An 8,668-nucleotide genomic window follows, 5' to 3' on the forward strand; every position below is an offset into this window, starting at 1 on the left:
GGCAGGGAATCAGAGTTGGGGATTCAGAGGCGGGGAATCAGATATGGGGAAACAGAGGTGGGGAATCAGAGGCGGGAAAACAGAGGCGGGGAATTAGATATGGGGAATCAGAGGTGGGGAATCAGAGGTGGTGAATCAGAGATGGGGAATCACAGGCGGGGAATCGGAGGCAGGGAATAGAACGCGGGGAATCAGAGGCAGGGAATCAGAGTTGGGGCATCAGAGGTTGGGAATTAGATATGGGGAAACAGAGGCGGGGAATCAGAGGCGGAGAAACAGAGGCGGGGAATCAGATATGGGGAATCAGAGGTGGGGAATCAGAGGTTGGGAATCAGAGGCAGGGAATCAGAGGCTTGGAATCAGATGCAGGGAATCCGATGCGGGGAATCAGAGGCGGGGAATCAGAGCTGGGGAATCAGAGGCGGGGAATCAGAGTTGGGGAATCAGAGGCGGGGAATCAGATATGGAGAATCAGAGGCGGGGAATCAGAGGCGGGGAAGCAGAGGGGGGGAATCAGATATGGGGAATCAGAGGTGGGGAATCAGGGGCGGGTTATCAGTGGCAGGGAATCAGAGGCGGGAAATCAGAGGCCGGGAATCAGAGGCGGTGAATCAGGGGGGGGGAATCAGAGGCAGGGAATCGGATGTGCGGAATCAGAGATGGGGAATCAGAGGTGGGGAATCAGAATCAGAAGCAGGGAATCAGAGGCCGGGAATTAGAGGCCGGAATCAGATGCCGGGAATAAGAGGCCGGTAATCAGAGGTTAGGAATCAGAGTCCGGGAATCAGAGATGGGGAATCAGAGGCGGGGAATGAGATATGGGGAATCAGAGGCAGGGAATCAGTGCGGGGAAACAGAGGCGAGGAATCAGATATGGGGATTCAGAGGTGGCGAATCAAAGGCGGTGAATCAGAGGCGGGGAATCAGAGCTGGGGAATCAGAGGCGGGGAATCAGAGTTGGGGAATCAGAGGCGGGGAATCAGAGCTGGGGAATCAGAGTCGGGGAATCAGAGGCAGGGAATCACATGTGCGGAATCATAGATGGGGAATCAGAGCTGGGGAATCAGAGGCAGGGAATCAGAGTTGGGGATTCAGAGGCGGGGAATCAGATATGGGGAAACAGAGGCGGGGAATCAGAGGCGGGAAAACAGAGGCGGGGAATTAGATATGGGGAATCAGAGGTGGGGAATCAGAGGTGGTGTATCAGAGATGGGGACTCACAGGCGGGGAATCAGAGGCAGGGAATAGAACGCGGGGAATCAGAGGCAGGGAATCAGAGTTGGGGCATCAGAGGTTGGGAATTAGATATGGGGAAACAGAGGCGGGGAATCAGAGGTGGGGAAACAGAGGCGGGGAATCAGATATGGGGATTCAGAGGTGGGGAATCAGAGGCAGGGAATCAGATGTGCGGAATCAGAGATGGGGAATCAGAGGCAGGGAATCAGAATCAGAAGCGGGGAATCAGAGGCCGGGAATCAGAGGCCGGGAATCAGAAGCTGGGAATAAGAGGCCGGGATTCAGAGGTGGGGAATCAGAGTCCGGGAATCAGAGATGGGGATTCAGAGGCGGGGAATGAGATATGGAGAATCAGAGGCGGGGAATCAGAGGCGTGGAAACAGAGGTGGGGAATCAGATATGGGGAATCAGAGGTGGCGAATCAAAGGCGGTGAATCAGAGATGGGGAATCAGAGGCGGGGAATCAGAGGCAGGGAATCAAACACAGGGAATGAGAGGCGGGGAATCAGAGCTGGGGAATCAGAGGCGGGGAATCAGATTTGGGGAATCAGAGGCGGGGAATCAGATATGGGGAAACAGGGGCCGGGAATCAGAGGCGGGGAAACAGAGGCGGGGAATCAGGTATGGGGAATCAGAGGTGTGGAATCAGAGGTTGGGAATCAGAGGCAGGGAATCAGAGGCGGGGAAACAGAGGCGGGGTATCAGATATGGGGAATGGAGGTGGCGAATCAAAGGCGGTGAAACAGAGGTGGGGAATCAGGGCAGGGAATCAGAGGCAGGGAATCAAACACGGGGAATCAGAGCTGGGGAATCAGAGGCGGGGAATTAGAGTTGGGGAATCAGAGGAGGGGAATCAGAGGCCGGGAAACAGAGGAGGGGAATCAGATATGGGGAATCAGAGGTGGGGAATAAGATGTTGGGAATCAGAGGCAGGGAACCAGAGGCGGGGAAACAGAGGCGGGGAATCAGATATGGGGAATCAGAGGTGGGGAATCAGAGGTTGGGAATCAGAGGCAGGGAATCAGAGGCTTGGAATCAGATGCAGGGAATCAGATGCGGGGAATCAGAGGCGGGGAATCAGAGCTGGGGAATCAGAGGCGGGGAATCAGAGTTGGGGAATCAGAGGCGGGGAATCAGATATGGGGAATCAGAGGCGGGGAATCAGAGGCGGGGAAACAGAGGCGGGGAATCAGATATGGGGAATCAGAGGTGGGGAATCAGGGGCGGGGTATCAGTGGCAGGGAATCAGAGGCGGGAAATCAGAGGCCGGGAATCAGAGGCGGTGAATCAGGCGCGGGGAATCAGAGGCAGGGAATCGGATGTGCGGAATCAGAAATGGGGAATCAGAGGTGGGGAATCAGAATCAGAAGCAGGGAATCAGAGGCCGGGAATTAGAGGCCGGAATCAGATGCCGGGAATAAGAGGCCGGGAATCAGAGGTGGGGAATCAGAGTCCGGGAATCAGAGATGGGGAATCAGAGGCGGGGAATGAGATATGGGGAATCAGAGGAAGGGAATCAGAGGCGGGGAAACAGAGGCGAGGAATCAGATATGGGGATTCAGAGGTGGCGAATCAAAGGCGGTGAATCAGAGGTGGGGAATCAGAGCTGGGGAATCAGAGGCGGGGAATCAGAGTTGGGGAATCAGAGGCGGGGTATCAGAGCTGGGTAATCAGAGTCGGGGAATCAGAGGCAGGGAATCAGATGTGCGGAATCAGAGATGGGGAATCAGAGGTGGGGAATCAGAGGCGGTGAATCAGAGATGGGGAATCAGAGGCGGTGAATCAGAGGCAGGAAATCAGACACGGGGATTCAGAGGCTGGGAATCAGACGGGGGGAATCAAAGGCGGGGAATCAGAGCTGGGGAATCAGAGGCAGGGAATCAGAGTTGGGGATTCAGAGGCGGGGAATCAGATATGGGGAAACAGAGGCGGGGAATCAGAGGCGGGAAAACAGAGGCGGGGAATTAGATATGGGGAATCAGAGGTGGGGAATCAGAGGTGGTGAATCAGAGATGGGGAATCACAGGCGGGGAATCAGAGGCAGGGAATAGAACGCGGGGAATCAGAGGCAGGGAATCAGAGTTGGGGCATCAGAGGTTGGGAATTGGATATGGGGAAACAGAGGCGGGGAATCAGAGGTGGGGAAACAGAGGCGGGGAATCAGATATGGGGAATCAGAGGTGGGGAATCAGAGGCAGGGAATCAGATGTGCGGAATCAGAGATGGGGAATCAGAGGCAGGGAATCAGAATCAGAAGCGGGGAATCAGAGGCCGGGAATCAGAGGCCGGGAATCTGATGCTGGGAATATGAGGCCGGGAATCAGAGGTGGGGAATCAGAGTCCGGGAATCAGAGATGGGGATTCAGAGGTGGGGAATGAGATATGGAGAATCAGAGGCGGGGAATCAGAGGCGTGGAAACAGAGGTGGGGAATCAGATATGGGGAATCAGAGGTGGCGAATCAAAGGCGGTGAATCAGAGATGGGGAATCAGAGGCGGGGAATCAGAGGCAGGGAATCAAACACAGGGAATGAGAGGCGGGGAATCAGAGCTGGGGAATCAGAGGCGGGGAATCAGAGTTGGGGAATCAGAGGCGGGGAATCAGATATGGGGAAACAGGGGCCGGGAATCAGAGGCGGGGAAACAGAGGCTGGGAATCAGGTGTGGGGAATCAGAGGTGTGGAATCAGAGGTTGGGAATCAGAGGCAGGGAATCAGAGGCGGGGAAACAGAGGCGGGGAATCAGATATGGGGAATGGAGGTGGCGAATCAAAGGCGGTGAAACAGAGATGGGGAATCAGGGCAGGGAATCAGAGGCAGGGAATCAAACACGGGGAATCAGAGCTGGGGAATCAGAGGCGGGGAATTAGAGTTGGGGAATCAGAGGAGGGGAATCAGAGGCCGGGAAACAGAGGCGGGGAATCAGATATGGGGAATCAGAGGTGGGGAATCAGATGTTGGAAATCAGAGGCAGGGAACCAGAGGCGGGGAATCAGAGGCGGGGAATCAGAGGCAGGGAATCAGATGTGCGGAATCGGAGATGGGGAATCAGAGGCGGGGAAACAGAGGCGGGGAATCAGATATGGGGAATCAGAGGTGGGGAATCAGAGGTTGGGAATCAGAGGCAGGGAATCAGAGGCTTGGAATCAGATGCAGGGAATCAGACGTGGGGAATCAGATGCGGGGAATCATAGCTGGCGAATCAGAGGCGGGGAATCAGAGGTGGGGAATCAGAGGCGGGGAAACAGAGGCAGGGAATCAGACGCGGGGAATCAGAGGCGGGGATTCTTGAGCTGGGGAATCAGAGGCGGGGAATCAGAGTTGGGGAATCAGAGGCGGGGAATCAGATATGGGGAATCAGAGGCGGGGAATCAGAGGCGGGGAAACAGAGGCGGGGAATCAGATATGGGGAATCAGAGGTGGGGAATCAGGGGCGGGGTATCAGTGGCAGGGAATCAGAGACGGGAAATCAGAGGCCGGGAATCAGAGGCGGTGAATCAGGGGCGGGGAATCAGAGGCAGGGAATCGGATGTGCGGAATCAGACATGGGGAATCAGAGGTGGGGAATCAGAGGCGGTGAATCAGACATGGGTTATCAGAGGCGGGGAATCAGAGGCAGGTAATCAGACACGGGGAATCAGAGGCGGGGAATCAGAGCTGGGGAATTAGATGCAGGGAATCAGAGTTGGGGATTCAGAGGCGGGGAATCAGGTATGGGGAAACAGAGGTGGGGAATCAGAGGCGGGCAAATAGAGGCGGGGAATCAGATATGGGGAAACAGTGGCGGGGAATCAGAGGCGGTGAATCAGACATGGGTAATCAGAGGCGGGGAATCAGAGCTGGGGAATCAGAGGTGGGGAATCAGAGTTGGGGAATCAGAGGCGGGGACTTAGATATGGAGAAACAGAGGCGGGGAATCAGAGGCGGGGAAACAGAGGCAGGGAATCAGATATGGGGAATCAGAGGTGGGGAATCAGAGGCAGGGAATCAGAATCAGAAGCAGGGAATAAGACGCGGGAAATCAGAGGCGGGGAATCAGAGCTGGGGAATCAGAGGCAGTGAATCAGAGGCGGGGAATCAGAGGCAGGGAATCGGATGTGCGGAATCAGAGATGGGGAATCAGAGGTGGGGAATCAGAGGCGGTGAATCAGACATGGGTAATCAGAGGCGGGGAATCAGAGGCAGGAAATAAGACACGGGGAATCAGAGGCGGGGAATCAGAGCTGGGAAATTAGAGGCAGGGAATCAGAGTTGGAGATTCAGAGGCGGGGACTTAGATATGGGGAAACAGAGGCGGGGAATCAGAGGCGGGGAAACAGAGGCGGGGAATCAGATATGGGGAATCAGAGGTGGGGAATCAGAGGCAGGGAATTAGATGTGCGGAATCAGAAATGGGGAATCAGAGGCAGGGAATCAGAATCAGAAGCAGGGAATCAGAGGCCGGGAATCAGAGGCCGGAATCAGATGCCGGGAATAAGAGGCCGGGAATCAGAGATGGGGAATCAGAGGCGGGGAGTGAGATATGGGGAATCAGAGGCGGGGAATCAAAGGCGGTGAATCAGAGATGGGGAATCAGAGGCGGGGAATCAGAGGCAGGGAATCAAACACGGGGAATCAGAGGCGGGGAATCAGAGCTGGGTTATCAGAGGCGGGGAATCAGAGTTGGGGAATCAGAGGCGGGGTATCAGAGCTGGGGAATCAGAGGTGGGGAATCAGAGTCGGGGAATCTGAGGCAGGGAATCGGATGTGCGGAATCAGAGATGGGGAATCAGAGGCGGTGAATCTGAGATGGGGAATCAGAGGCGGGGAATCAGAGGCAGGATATCAGACACGGGGATTCAGAGGCTGGGAATCAGACGGGGGGAATCAAAGGCGGGGAATCAGAGCTGGGGAATCAGAGGCAGGGAATCAGAGTTGGGGATTCAGAGGTGGGGAATCAGATATGGGGAAACAGAGGCGGGGAATCAGAGGCGGGCAAACAGAGGCGGGGAATTAGATATGGGGAATCAGATGTGGGGAATCAGAGGTGGTGAATCAGAGATGGGGAATCACAGGCGGGGAATCAGAGGCAGGGAATAGAACGCGGGGAATCAGAGGCAGGGAATCAGAGCTGGGGAATCAGAGGCGGGGAATCAGGGGCGGGGAATCAGAGGCAGGGAATCGGATGTGCGGAATCAGAGATGGGGAATCAGAGGTGGGGAATCAGAGGCGGTGAATCAGACATGGGTAATCAGAGGCGGGGAATCAGAGTCGGGGAATCAGAGGCGGGGAATCAGATATGGGGAAACAGGGGCCGGGAATCAGAGGCGGGGAAACAGAGGCGGGGAATCAGATATGGGGAATCAGAGGTGTGGAATCAGAGGTTGGGAATCAGAGGCAGGGAATCAGAGGCGGGGAAACAGAGGCGGGGAATCAGATATGGGGAATCAGAGGTGGCGAATCAAAGGCGGTGAAACAGAGATGGGGAATCAGGGCAGGGAATCAGAGGTAGGGAATCAAACACGGGGAATCAGAGCTGGGGAGTCAGAGGCGGGGAATTAGAGTTGGGGAATCAGAGGAGGGGAATCAGAGGCCGGGAAACGGAGGAGGGGAATCAGATATGGGGAATCAGAGGTGGGGAATCAGATGTTGGAATCAGAGGCAGTGAATCAGAGGCGGGGAATCAGAGGCGGGGAATCAGAGGCAGGGAATCAGATGTGCGGAATCGGAGATGGGGAATCAGAGGCAGGGAATCAGAGGCGGGGAATCAGAGGCGGGGAATCAGAGTCCGGGAATCTGATGTGGGGAAACAGAGGCGGGGAATCAGAGGCGGGGAAACAGAGGCGGGGAATCAGATATGGGGAATCAGAGGTGGGGAATCAGAGGTTGGGAATCAGAGGCAGGGAATCAGAGGCTTGGAATCAGATGCAGGGAATCAGATGCGGGGAATCAGAGTCGGGGAATCAGAGCTGGGGAATCAGAGGTGGGGAATCAGAGTTGGGGAATCAGAGGCGGGGACTTAGATATTGGGAAACAGAGGCGGGGAATCAGAGTCGGGGAAACAGAGGCGGGGAATCAGATATGGGGAATCAGAGGTGGGGAATCAGAGGCAGGGAATCAGATGTGCGGAATCAGAGATGGGGAATCAGAGGCAGGGAATCAGAATCAGAAGCAGGGAATCAGAGGCCGGGAATCAGAGGCCGGAATCAGATGCCGGGAATAAGAGGCCGGGAATAAGATGCCGGGAATCAGATGTGGGGAATCAGAGTCCGGGAATCAGAGATGGGGATTCAGAGGCGGGGAATGAGATATGGGGAATCAGAGGCGGGGAATCAGAGGCGGGGAAACAGAGGCGGGGAATCAGATATGGGCAATCAGAGGTGGCGAATCAAAGGCGGTGAATCAGAGATGGGGAATCAGAGGCATGGAATCAATGGCAGGGAATCAAACACGGGGAATCAGAGGCGGGGAATCAGAGCTGGGGAATCAGAGGCGGGGAATCAGAGTTGGGGAATCAGAGGCGGGGAATCAGAGGCAGGGAATCAATATGGGAAATCAGAGGTGGGGAATCAGAGATTGGGAATCAGAGCTGGGGAATCAGAGGCGGGGAATCAGAATTGGGGAAAAAGAGATGGGGAATCAGAGATGGGGAATCAGAGGCGGGGAATCAGACACGGGGAATCAGAGGTGGTGAATCAGAGATGTGGAATCAGAGGCGGGGAATCAGAGGCAGGGAATCAGACGCGGGGAATCAGAGGCGGGGAATCATAGCTGGCGAATCAGAGGCGGGGAATCAGAGGTGGGGAATCAGAGGCGGGGAATCAGATATTGGGAATCAGAGGTGGGGAATCAGAGGCGGGGAATCAGAGGCGGGGAATCAGATATGGGGAATGAGAGGTGGGGAATCAGAAGTTGTGAATCAGAGATGGGGATTCAGAGGCGGGGAATCAGAGGCCGGTAATCAGACGCGGGGAATCAGAGGCGGGGATTCTTGAGCTGGGGAATCAGAGGCGGGGAATCAGAGTTGGGGAATCAGAGGCGGGGAATCAGATATGGGGAATCAGATATGGGGAAACAGTGGCGGGGAATCAGAGGTGGAGAATCAGAGGCGGTGAATCAGACATGGGTAATCAGAGGCGGGGAATCAGAGCTGGGGAATCAGAGGTGGCGAATCAGAGTTGGGGAATCAGAGGCGGGGACTTAGATATGGGGAATGGAGGTGGCGAATCAAAGGCGGTGAAACAGAGATGGGGAATCAGGGCAGGGAATCAGAGGCAGGGAATCAAACACGGGGAATCAGAGCTGGGGAATCAGAGGCGGGGAATTAGAGTTGGGGAATCAGAGGAGGGGAATCAGAGGCCGGGAAACAGAGGCGGGGAATCAGATATGGGGAATCAGAGGTGGGGAATCAGATGTTGGAAATCAGAGGCAGGGAACCAGAGGCGGGGAATCAGA

The sequence above is a fragment of the Narcine bancroftii genome, unplaced genomic scaffold, assembly GCF_036971445.1.
Source record: "Narcine bancroftii isolate sNarBan1 unplaced genomic scaffold, sNarBan1.hap1 Scaffold_158, whole genome shotgun sequence".
In the NCBI taxonomy this organism is placed as follows: domain Eukaryota; kingdom Metazoa; phylum Chordata; class Chondrichthyes; order Torpediniformes; family Narcinidae; genus Narcine; species Narcine bancroftii.